Here is a 13,701-nt window from a genome sequence, read left to right on the forward strand (position 1 = left end):
CATTTTTCAAAGCTTATATAAAAAGTGTTTCTTAACCTTACAGTAATAGTGCAAAGAGGCATGATGAACATTTTTATCAAAGGGTCTGACTCAAGATCTTAAGACTAGAGTTAGGACTGAGATTCCAGTATCTGGTTGCTGCATATAAATGCCTGTCAAGCATATGATGAACAAAGTTAAGCGAATACAGTATACTGAGTATTATAGTCTTATGTATTATTATCAGTCTACCCCAAGTCATCTTTTAAAATCTTAACAAATTCAAGTAAGATATACAAATGGAAATATTACCTCACTTGACAGTTACTGGTAACTTGTGCTTTGCAACAATATCTTATTTTCCTTTATTTCTTTAATAAATTCTCTTTATTAATGCTTGAGCCACTTCCAAGTCTATGGTTAAATTCTGTCCTTTATACCAATGCTTCTTTCAGCAAAGTTGATTCTTTTTATTATTATATATTAAACTTTCATGAAGGGTAAACTTTAGATTTCTTTCAAGAAAGCAAGCTGTCCCATATAAAAAATTATTTGCACTGAGAATGTTTTCCTACTCTTACATTTAACTACTGCACTGATTTTTTATTATTATTATTTATTCAAAAGGCAGAGTTACAGAGGAGGAGAGACAGAGACAGAGAGAGTGGGAGGGAGAGAGAAAGAGAGAGAAAGAGAAAGAGAAATAGATATTCCATCTGCTGGTGCACTCCCCAAATGGCCACAATAGGCAAGACTGGCGAGGCTGAAGTCAGGAACCCAGAGCTTGTTCCAGGTCTCCCATATGGGTTCGGAGGCCCAAGCACTTGAGCCATCTCCTGCTGCTTTCCCAGGTGCATTAGCAGGGAACTGGATCAGAAGTGGAGCAGCTAGGTCTCGAACAGGCACACATATGGATATTTAACTTGCTATACCACAACACCAGCCCCCACTGCATTGATTTTATAGGTCAATGGCTCTTGATTACAACCATTCCATTATAATTCTTTTTTGCTTTTCCTCAGTGACATTATGGTAAAGTTATAAGAATGGATTGAAGTTGCAGGGGGTACAATATTGGTTAACAAACTATACTTTGGAAAAATACACCAAAGAGACATTGATTCCCAGTCTCAGCACTCTGAATATGCAGTTGTACCAATTAATTATAGTTGGGTCTCCTCATCAGGCCCGAGAAAAGCATTCTACAACCAACAGCAGAGGCACTGGAACCATCTCTGCTGTGGAGGAACATGGTAAATTATGTTAGGGTAAGATTCCCTAAGTTTCCTGGAAGGTCATGTACCTTCTACATCTTCCTATAAAGAGGAACCTCTCTTCTCATTAGAACAGTTAAAACATAAAGTTGTCTTTTCGTATAAAATTGCTATATTAATTAAAAATAGTATAGCTCTGATTCTCAGAGGAAAACAGCAACAGAAAAAGGGACATCCCCTGAAGTTAAGCCAAAATAAGTCAAACAGCCTCAACTACTTAAGTACCTTGGCTATACAGACGGGAAGCCTGATGACAAATATCAAATTTACAGAAAAGTTACCTAGTTTACTTCTACTACTATATTTAGGGAGAATGAAGTCTTTTTTTTTTTTTTTTTTTTTTCAAATTATCTTACAGAAGCTCAGTATTTAAAAGCAGAGGGAGGAGGAAAAACTAGAAAAACAAGCCTGATGAGGAGAAAAGGGCAGAGGCAGACCAATGCAACCTACATTGGGCAGTACCAGCGGCAACCTCCACAGAAATTGAGGCAACCACCCACACTTCCAGGCTTAAGTGATAGCCCTGTGGTAAATAAATTTTGCTTCAAGAAGGCAAAAATACATAAACAAGAACCCACAAAAGTTCCCAAGGAAGACAAAAGTGAAACTAAGACATGTACCACAATTAGTAACTTTATCCTGTGTAAGAAAGACAAACAGAACAACACTGAGTTTCTCATATAAAGGAGAGCTAATGGGAAGAAACTGCCATGATAGCATGATTACAAATTTTATACACAAGACTATAAAGAAGTATTTATCTACTGAAGAGGTAAAAAGTGGTTTCTGTAAATATTTCTCAACTTCATGCAACTATGCAATAAAATATTTGGCAAGTAAAATACTGTACATAAGACACTGAAAAAATGACAGAATTTAAGACTAGAGGAAGATTTCAATTATTCAGGTATATAACATAGATGAAATACCTAAAATCATAAAGATCACCTAAATTTACTAATTTCACACATTAAAGGAGGCTGATGTTACCAATATCACACAAATAAAATCAGACTTTGAAAATAAACTGAGGTCTTCAATTTAGTCAAACACCAGTGGTTCCACCACATCAAACTACAGCTCCATCTTACGATATACAGGTTGATTACCCCTTAGCCAAACTGTGTGGGACCAGAATTGCCTTGTATTTCTGAAATTTTTATATTTTAGAATATCTCTATTGCCTTTACTGGCTGCATAACCCTAGTCTGAAAATCTGAAATGCTCTAAAGCATCTTGAACTTCAGATCAGGAAAGTTCAAACCACTGAGGTGACCTCCAGAATGGCAAAATACAAGACATCTTCCAGTTAAAAGACAAAATAAAGTTCTGGGGGCCAGTATTGTAGTATGGTGGGTAAAGCTGTTGCCTGTGACATGGGCATCCCAAATGTTGGAGACCCAGCTGCTCCACTTGTGATTCAGTTCTCTGCTATGGCTTGGGAAAGCAGCAGGAAACGGCCCTAGTGCTGAGGCTCCTGCACATATGTGGGAGATCTGGAAGAAACTCCTGGCTCCTAGCTTTGTGTTGCAGCCACCTGGGGAGTGAACCAGCAGATTGAAGATTTCTTTCTCTGTGTCTCCGTCTCTCTCTGTAACTCTGCCTTTCAAATAAAGTTATGACTTTTAAAGTATAATTAATGGGTTTAAATCTAAAAGAATAATCTATTTAAAAAAGAATTGGAGGGGCCATGCTGTGGCATAGTGAGTAAAGTCCCCAACCTGCAATGTCGGCATCCCATCTGGGCGCCAGGTTCAAGTCCCAGCTCCTCCACTTCTGATCCAGATCTCTGCTATGGCTGAGGAAAGCAATAGAATATGGCTAAGTGCTTGGGCCCCTGCACCTGCATGGGAGACCCAGATAAAGCTCCTGGCTCCTGGTTTCGAATCGGCCCCAATCCGGCTGTTGTGGCCATGTGGGGAGTAAACCAGCGGATGGAAGACTTATCTCTCTCTCTCTCCCTCACTGTAAATCTTTCAAATTAATTAATTAATTAAAAAGAATTGGAAAAGAGAGCAAATTAGTAAAACTGGAAAGCCAGCATTGTGACACAGGTGGTTAAACCACTGCCTGCAATGCCTACACCCCATATGAGCACAGGTTAAAGACTCAGCTGCTCCAGCTCCCAGCTAATGTGCCCAGAAAGGCAGCAGAAGGTGGTCCAAGTGTTCAGGCCCCTGCCACCCATGTGTGAGACCCAGATGAAGATTCTGCCTCCTGGCTTCAGCCTAGCCCAGCCCAAGTCATTGCAGCCATTTTGGGAATGAACCAGCAGATGGAACAAAATCAATCTCTCCCTACCCCCTTTCAAGTAAATAAATCTTTTTTTTTTTTTTTTTTTTTTTTTTAAGAGAAGTGGGGCTGGCCTTGTGGCATAAAAGATAAAGCTGCCACCTAGGATCCGAGCATCCCATATGGGACCTGGTTCCTGCCCTGGCTGCTCTACTTCCAATCCAGCTCCCACCTAATGGCCTAGGAAAAGCAGCAGAAGATGACCCAAGTGTTTGGGCCCCTGCCACCAATGTGGAAGACTCAGATAAAGCTCCTGGCTCCTGGCTTTGGCTTGGCCCAGCACCAGCCATCTGTGGAATGGACTAGCAGATAAAAGATCTCTCTGCCTCTCCCCCTCTCTCCGTAATGCTTTCCAAATAAATAAATAAATAACTCTGAGAGAGAGAGAGCGAGAGAGAGAGAGAGAGAGAAGTAATACTGGCAATACAGTCTTGTCTCAGAAAAGCCATCCAATTTTAAGCTGGACAAAGTAAACTTTTTTTTTCTTTTTTTTCTTTTTTTCTTTTTTTTTTTGAGAGGCAGAGTTAGACAGTGAGAGAGAGAGAGAGAGACAGAGAGAAAGGTTTTCCTTCTGTTGGTTCACCCCCCAAATGGCTGCTACGGCCGGTGCCCTGTGCTGATCCGAAGCCAGGAGCCAGGTGCTTCCTCTGGGTCTCCCGTGTGGGTGCAGGGCCCAAGCACTTTGGCCATCCTCCACCGCACTCCCGGACCACAGCAGAGAGCTGGACTGGAAGAGGAGCAACTGGGACAGAATCCAGCGCCCCAACCAGACTAGAACCTGGGGTGCAGCACCACAGGCAGAGGATTAGCCTAGTGAGCAGTGGCGCCGGCCTGGACAAAGTAACTTCTAGGATCTCTTAAGATAAAGAATCTGAAAGGTTATAATTCACTCTTACAGGGGAGAGTAAGTTATATGTGAAACTAAAAACATAAAAAAAAAGTTGAGAGTCATATATATGATCAGAACAACTTGACAATGAACAAATAAGATGTATTTGTATTCATATGGTTACAAAGAAATTAGCCAAGCTATATTTAAAAGGTAACAGGGTCCTTGTAATCAATCACTACAGAATTACTAGAGGTGGTTCCTCAAAGATTGGCCCATTATGTTCCTATAACCAAAAGCCTAAAAATATACTGCCTGTTATCAGGAATCACTAGAGACTCAAACAAAACAAAGTTATTTCTTTATCCTTATCCATGACCATGATATACCCAAATCTGGAGGATTACTCTGTAATTACATATAGCAACATCAAAGAGAATTAGAGAAACTCAAAGGATAAGCAACATTGACTAAGAATACTGGGAATAGTCAGAAGAACAAAAGCAAGCAGCAGCAACAAACCAGTCCCCTCTTTGAAAGCTCTTTTTCTTGTTTTCTAAGACATACTCTAAATTTCTTCTTCTTAGCACTCTCCAGTTGCTGCTCCTCTCTTTTACCTAATCCTTAAAATGCTGGCAATCAGCAAAGCTTTCTCCTGAGCTCTTCTAATATTTAGAGCTGCGCTAGTATTCCCCATCCCAGTAAATGGCCCCAGTAGCCACTGAATTGCTCAAACCAGAAAACAATCTTGTCCCTTTTCTTTATACCTCACTACATATCAACCAAGTCCAATCAACTCTGCCTTCCAGCATCTCTCAAATCCATTCACTCTCCTTCCTTATCTCTAGTACTTAATATAAGACACAATCTCCCATCAGTACAACAGTTTCCTGATTAGTCCCAGTGCATCTTGCCCCACTATCTTCCAAATTATTCTTTATTGGAAGCTAGGTTGGCCTTTTTAAATTTCATGAAGATAGTTATCATTAGAAATCTTCCACAGCTGAGGGCCAGAGCTGTGGTATGGCAGGAGGAGCCACTGTCTGCAGTGCCAGCACCCTACATGGGCACCGGTTTGAGTCCCGTCCCGGCTGCTCCACTTCCAATCTCACTCTGCTGTGGCCTGGGAAAGCAGTGGAGGACAGCCCAAGTCCTTAGGCCCCTATGTCCTCATGGGAGACCCAGGGGAAGCTCCTGGCTCCTAGCTTCATATCAACACAGCTCCAGCCGTTGCGGCCATCTGGGGAGTGAACCAGCAGATGGAAGACCTCTTTCTCTCTTTCTCTCTCTCTCTCTCTCTCTGCCTCTCTGTAACTCTGCCTTTCAGAGAAATAAATAAATCTTAAAAAAAAAAAAAACCTTCCACAGCTAAGCAAAAAACTGTCACCATAACCTGCACACACTCTCAAAGACCTGGCTCATACATCTCCAGCCTCCTATGTAAGCACTCACCCTCAATTTTAAGCACCAGTCATATGAAACTCTTCAATTCCATGAACATGCCACTTTTCCTCTCAGTGTATCTGCACATGCTGTTTCCTCTGTCCAGAACACATTTCCTCCCTTTCTTTGCTTAAGCAACTTCTTCAGTTATCCTTCAGGATTCACTTCAATGCTATTTCCTAAGAAGGGCCTTCCCTGGTCCCCATAAAAGATGAAATCACCATATATAATCCCATAGCAATCTTCAGAACACTCCTTTCCTACATTTATCATGGCTGTTGTCCTGATCAAATACTTGTTTTCCCCAAGGCCAAGGACCTTATCTTGTTCAACTACTCTATTTCTAATGAACACTGCCTGCCTGGAAAATGTTACTTGCTTACTAAACAAAACAATGAAGGGACTGAAATAAAATATGAAGGTAGATTTGGTAAATTCTGGGAAACCAACAGTACAAAAACACCTCCTGATGCACAAATAAACTGAAAACTAAAGGAAATGCACAAAATTTTTTTCATTCAATCCAGAGACCAAAACTATTTAATTGAAGGGCAAGCAATGATGTTGCAATTAGGATGCTGTTTGAATGCCCACAACTCAAACTTAAGTGCCTGGATTTTAGCCCCAGCCTTACTCTCAAGTCCAGCTCCATGTTAATGCATACCCTGGGAGACAACAGGCAGTGGCTCATGTACTTGGGTTCCTGCCACCCACACAGGAGACTCAACTGAGTTCCCAGCTTCCAGCTTCAGCCTGGCCAAGCCCCAACTGTGATAGGCATTTGGGGAGTGAACCAGCAGACAGGATAGATATCTCTCCCTCCCTCTCCCTCTCTCTGTGCCTTTCAAATAAAAAAAGATTTTTTAAAATTCTATTTAACTGAATTGGCATTTGAGCCTCTCTTAAACAAAAGTGACAATAAATACTGTTACAAAGAATTACTATTTGTTGCATACTATTATAACTAAGATTCTTGATTTGTTAGACCTTGTGTTTATATTTAATTTGTTGGTTCAGACACATGGCAGACTGCTTTGGGGACTTACTAAGACTTCAGAGAATACACAACTTAACTTTATTCCTGTACACAAGTATCAAAACCATTTGTCAACCCAAAGAAATAGAGAAAGGCTTTAAGAAATTAGAGAAGACCTCTTCTCTAATGATACAACCAGCTAAAGAATGATTATTCAGAAAGTACTGTAAAAGAGAACTCTATATGTGATTATTAAGGGTTCTTAGAGATGTTTATCAGTTTAAAAATATCACACTATATAAAGTTTCACTGATTTTTAACAAAACAATCCAAATATGCACATTATAGTAAAACTAACCAACTAAACATATTCATTCAATATAGTTACTATTAAGGATTTTTAGATATAATGAAATAAGATAAACATTTATATAATATTCACATAATCTCTGTTGCACCTTTAAGAAACAGTACAACAATCTTAGGTACTTGAAGAAAAGAAAGAAAAACAAAGGTTAGCTGTGAATCTGTATTAAATTTGAGCTAGGGTTATTATCTCACAGAAGACCCAACTACACAAGCAATATTAGTATGAAAGAAACCTTACAATTACGGAAAACAATAGATGGGCTTTTCCATGAGGCATACACCTTGTTTCTCACATTTACTGTTTAAGTCATCAACTAGAAACACTATCATGTTAAAGCTACATTACTAAATAAGCTATCAGACACAAGCCTGTGAGCAAGTGGCAAGAGGACCAGAAAATGACACTTGCCTGCCCAAAAGTACAAAACCTGGGAAATAAGATATAAAGAATGAAAAAGTTTAAACATACATATATTTGCAAAAGGAAAACACATAGTTCAATATGACAGTGTATATGTACTTCCTACCAAAAATATAAACTGTATTATAATTATCATTTTTAAAATAATACTTTTCAAATACTTCTTTGAACTTTTTAAATTACCTCTTTGAAACAGTATTTCAGGAAATTCATACAAGTTCTACTAAGAAGCAGAATGATCCCTTATGCTCCTCTTCAATGACAGCTGCCAGCAAGTTCTGTTGCCTTTCTATTTCTTCATTCATTCACTCACTCAATATACTCTAAACAACCATCCTCTACATAAAAAAAGGTACAGAAGCTGGCACCACGGCTCACTAGGCTAATCCTCCGCCTTGCGGCGCCGGCACACCGGGTTCTAGTCCCGGTCAGGGCGCCGGATTCTGTCCCAGTTGCCCCTCTTCCAGGCCAGCTCTCTGCTGTGGCCCGGGAGTGCAGTGGAGGATGGCCCAAGTACTTGGGCCCTGCACCCCATGGGAGACCAGGAGAAGCACCTGGCTCCTGCCATCGGATCAGCACAGTGTGCCGGCCTCAGCGGCCATTGGAGGGTAAAACCAATGGCAAAGGAAGACCTTTCTCTCTCTCTCTCTCTCTCTCACTGTCCACTCTGCCTGTCAAAAAAAAAAAAAAAGGTACAGAAGACTCACATGCTGCACTTTAAGTTCACAAAGAGGATATATACATTTGTTTGCAAACAAAATTATAAATAAAATGTAGTTAGTGCTGTAAGTGAAATCCATACAATATTGCTACTGGGCAATCCCATTTATCAGAACATATTTAAATGAAATAATTTATAAAATTTAGAAAACTAATTCTTAATTTCCCAGTACAGGTATATGTATTTTACCAAAGTGTCTACCACAAAAATATTTAAACAATCTAATGAACATTGTTGAAATCTTTCAAAACATCTATCTTTCCTCAACAACTGAAATACTAACTCAAATGATACACTTATCTTCAAACAACTCTGAACTTTATTTCAAGAGAAATAATTTTTCAAGGAATTCTAAGGGTAAGCTTTGGACCTGGAAGAATTGCGACATAACTTTAACATGTGTAAACTTGAGATGTAACACATCCTTCCTTATTTAGGGAACCTGGAAACCAGGTTGAAAGAACTCTCATCATCTGCTTAGGTACACAGACCCAGAATCACATAATAATTATCTACACAGAATCCTTCTTAAGTATATTCTTTGGATGTCTAAGTTAACTACATAGTATTTAACACATTCTGTAATTTATTAAAGTACACTGATCTGATTCTAGGGGATAAAGCTCCTCTATGTGAATAGGGGAAACAAACTCTACATGTTATTTTTAAAAGCATGAAAAATAGACAAGTGTAGTCACAGTGCATAAGACGCTACACATTTTATAGAATGAGCTCCAGCCAACTGCAGCCAACAGTCACCCGAAATCTACAGTCATAATAAATGTAAATACAAGTAGAAATGTTTAAGAATATAAATTATTATGACAAACTGTTAACCAAATAATCAATCATTTGGATAGACATAAACCCTGTAAGAAGTAGTAACAGTGTGCCAAAACTATTATCTGTTAATGCTGGAGAAGAGGGATTTTCTATAGCAGGAAATGAGTAATTATAAACTTTCAGTCATTCTATAGTCCCATTTTAAGGAAGGAAAAAATAATACCAGAACTTCCAGTAGTCAAACAATAATTTTTTTTGACAGGCAGAGTTAGACAGTGAGAGAGAGAGACAGAGAGAAAGGTCTTCTTTCCGTTGGTTCACCCCCAAAATGGCCGCTTCAGGCAGCGTGCTGTGCCTATCCGAAGCCAGGAGCCAGGTGCTTCCTCCAGGTCTCCCATGCGGGTACAGGGCCCAGGCACTTGGGCCATCCTCTACTGCCTTCCCGGGCCACAGCAGAGAGCTGTGAGCTCCTAGAAGAGGAGCAACTGGGACAGAACCAGCGCGCCAACCGGGTCTAGAACCCAAGTGCCAGTGCCGCAGGCGGAGGATTAGCCAAGTGAGCCGTGGCACCACCCTCAAACAACAATTTTCAAAAGATTTATTTACATGTTCATTTGAACAGCAGGTGACAGAGAGATGGGAAAGACAGAGTGATCTTCCATCTCTGCTAGTTTACTACCTAAATGCCTGCAACAACAAGTAATAAGCCAAGTTGAAGCCAAGAGCTCAGTACTCCATCTGGGTCTTTCATGTGAGGGGCAGAAATTCAAGTACTTGGGGCATCATCCAATGCCTTCCCATGTAAATTAGCAGGAAGCTGGGTTCAGAAGCAGAGTAGTTTTAGTAGTCGGGACCAAATCCCAGGCAGTCTGATACAGGATGCAAACAGCCCAAGTGGCAGCTTAACCTGCTGCGTCATAACACCTGCCCTGTCAAACACATTTGTTAAAAGTATTTATTTATTAATTTGAAAGGCAGAGTTAAAAAGAGGCAGAGAGAGGCAGAGAGAGGTGGGGAGAGAGGGGGAGAGAGAGAGAGAGAGAGAGAGAGAGAGAGAGAGAAAGTTTTCCATCTGCTCATTAAATCCTCAAATGGCCGCAATGACCAGAGTAGGTCGATCCGAAGCCAGGAGCCTGGAGCTTCCACCAGGTCTCCCATTCGGGTGCAGGGGACCAAACATTTGGGTCATTTTCCACTGTTTTCCCAGGCCATAGCAGAGAGTTAGATTGGAAGTGGAGCTGTTGAGACTCGAATCGGCTCCCATATGGGATGCCAGAACTTCAGGCAGCAGCTTTACCCACTGCATCACAGTAACAGCCCCCAAATCACACTTTTAACTAAGTATGTTAGAAAGTAATTATAATGCACATTTTTAAAAAAGAATTATTTATTTATCTGAAAGGCAGAGTTACAGAGAGGCAGAGGCAGAGAGAGAGAGAGAGAGAGGTCTTCAATCTGCTGCTTCACTCTCTAATGGCCACAGAAGCCGGAACTGAGCTGATCCGAAGCCAGAAGCCTGGAGCTTCTTCCAGGTCTCCCATGCATGTGCAGGGGCACAAGTACTTGGGCCATCTTCTACTGCTTTCCCAGGCCATAGCAGAGAGCTGCACTGGAAGCGGCACAGCCAGGTCTTGAACTGGCACTCATATTGGACACTGGCACTGTAGGCAGCAGCTTTACCTGCTACAACAGCTCAAGCCCTTTAATGGCCATTTTTAGGTTCAAATTCTAAGACAGTGTGAATGTACAGATAGTATAATAACTGAAAAAATCTGAAATTAGATCAGTTCTAAAAAAGGCAGCACAATTATATAGTTAAACAGATTTCTATTTAAAGCAACCCTAAGATCTCTGTCTCTCTCCTCTCTCTCTCTAACTCTGTCAAATAAATAAATAAATCTTAAGGAAAAAAAAGGGGGGACAGGTGCTGTGGCATAGTGGGTAAAGCCGTCGTGTGCCCCTAAAGCTGGCATCCCAAATGGGTGCTGGTTCAGGTCCTGGCTGCTCCATTTCTGATCCAGCTCTCGGCTATAGCCTGGGAAAGCAGCAAAAGATGGCCCATGTCCTTGGGCCCCTGCACCCACGTAAGAGACCTGGAAGAAGCTCCTGGCACCTAGCTTCGGATTGGCCCAACTCCAGCCCTTGAGGCCACTTGGAGAGTGGAGAGAGAGGAAGGGGGAGAGAGAAAGGGGGAGAGAGAAAGAGAGAGAGAAAGGAAGGAAGGAGGGAGGGAGGGAGGGAGGGAAGGAGGGAATGAAAAGAAAAATATTTAAAAGAAGTTAAAAAAACACATTAAGAAATCTGGTGAACAATCATTAATAGAAGATTTAGGAAGAGTCATCTTACAGCAGGATGGATAAGCTTTAATGAAAACAGAGTGGAGGCCAGGAAGACTACTGGGAAGTGAATAAAAGAGGTCTTAATCAAGGCCACATCGGGAGAAAAACTACAAAAGGAACAGATCTACTAATTACAGCAGGTAAGACAAAAGGTCTCTAACAAAAAAAAAATCTCAAAATATTTTATGTCTAAGGACCTCTAATGGGCAAAAAGATAGAAGACTATGAGGATTTTAGTCATTGAGGTCTGGTTCAATCCTGGGCTGCGTAAATTAAATAATTTCCCTGAGCCTTTGTTTCCTCAGATACAAAATGATATTTACCTTATCTGAGCACTCAGACGATTCAGTGAGAAAATGCAGATAAAGCACCTAGAACGCAATATGCTCTGAATAAATGTGATTTTTACCTCTTTCCTTTGGCTCCCCTTTTTTTAATCCCTTAAGTATTTTGTTCAAGAACTGAATGGTAATTTGTCTACCAGCTGTCATTTTAGAACTGATAAAACTACATTAATCGGAAAATAAAGCCAATGGCACACAACTAGTTACCTTCTCTGCTGGTACCAGATGATAAGAAATATTGACCACAGAGGCCAGCACTATGGCATAGCCGGTAAAGCCACTGCCTGCAGTGCCAGCATCCCATATGAACACCAGTTCAAGTCCCAGATGTTCCACTTCCAATCCACCTCTCTGCTATGGCCTGGGAAAGCAGCAGAACATGGCTCAATTCCTTGGGCCCCTGAATTGGTGTGGGAGACCTGGAGGATCCAGGCTCCTGACTTCAGATCCACCAAGGCTCTGACCATTGCAGTCATTTGGGAAGTGAACCAGCGATTCAAGACCTCTCTCTAACTCTTTCAAATAAATAAATAAATCTAAAATATAAATGTATTGACATAGCAAACATGGGAAACCATGAACACAAAATCTTTAAAGATTCATGAGGGGGCTGGTGCTGTGGCATAGCAGGTAAAGCTACTGCCTGCAGTGCCAACATCCCTTATGAACGCCGGTTCGAATCCTGCCTGCTCCACTTCTGATCTAGCTCTCTGCTATGGCCTGGAAAAGCAGCAGAAGGTGGCTTAAATCCTTGGGCTCCTGCACCCACATAGGAGACCTGGAAGAAGCTCCTGGCTCCTGGCTTTGGATCAGCCCAGCTCTGGCAGTTGCAGCCAATAGGGGAGTGAACCAGCAGATGGAAGACACCCCCCGCCCCACCGCCTCTCCTCTCTGTGTGTAACTCTTTCAAATAAATAAATTAATCTTAAAGAAAAAAGATTCATGAGTGATCTTCAAAACTTTCATAGAAAGCAGTGGGCATACATTCCTGCAGTTAAGATGCCCACATCCAATATCAGAATACCCGGGTTCAAGCACTGAGAATCCAGCTTTGTGCAAAAGCACACCTGGCAGTAGCTCAGGTAATTGATATTGGCCACCCAATGTAGGAGAGCTGGACTGAGTTCTCAGCCCCCAGTATCAGTCTGGCCCAGGCCCAAACGCTGGAGGCATCTGGGAATGCTCTCTCTCTCTGCTTCCTTTTTTTTTTTTTTTTTTTTTTTTTTTTGACAGGCAGAGTGGACAGGGAGAGAGAGAGACAGAGAGAAAGGTCTTCCTTTTCCCATTGGTTCACCCTCCAATGGCTGCTGCAGCCGGCGCGCCGCGCTGATCTGAAGGCAGGAGCCAGGTGCTTCTCCTGGTCTCCCATGGGGTGCAGGGCCCAAGTACTTGGGCCATCCTCCACTGCACTCCCTGGCCACGCAGAGAGCTGGCCTGGAAGAGGGGCAACCGGGACAGAATCCGGCACCCCGACCGGGACTAGAACCCAGTGTGCCGGCGCCGCAAGGCGGAGGATTAGCCTAGTGAGCCGCGGCACCGGCCATCTTTGCTTCTTGAGTAAGTAAATTAATGAATAACATGCTTTTTAAAGCATTAATGGAAAGTCAGTATTATGAAAAAACTAAGGATGAGTTTCTAATTTTTTGTACAATACATTTATTTTTTAATTCCATCTTTCCATGAACTTTCTGAAGTCCCCTGTATCTTCAAATAAAATAATAGATCCGATTCATAAATCGAAAAACATTTAAATCTATTTCATTAACAACATAAAATGATAATCCACTTTGAAAAAAGAAATTCTGTGATGTATATATCAAATTCCTGTGAAGGCTGACTTTCCAAATGGGGACCACTGCATTAGAGAAGGAATATTCAGTGTAAGAATTCCTTCTCTCAATTTAGATGAATACAGAAGAATTTCAGACATA

At 41.4% G+C, this 13,701-nt stretch overlaps 1 protein-coding gene across 2 annotated transcripts in view; it reads right to left on the minus strand.

Annotated features, from left to right (window-relative positions):
• The window catches only part of ADAM10 (ADAM metallopeptidase domain 10), a 155,444-nt gene that overhangs the window by 110,108 nt on the left and 31,635 nt on the right, over positions 1–13,701 (minus strand). The gene's annotated exons all lie outside the window — the stretch shown is intronic.

This window comes from Oryctolagus cuniculus, chromosome 12, assembly GCF_051225735.1.
Source record: "Oryctolagus cuniculus isolate XC-2025 breed Fujian yellow rabbit chromosome 12, ASM5122573v1, whole genome shotgun sequence".
Taxonomy (NCBI): Eukaryota; Metazoa; Chordata; class Mammalia; order Lagomorpha; family Leporidae; genus Oryctolagus; species Oryctolagus cuniculus.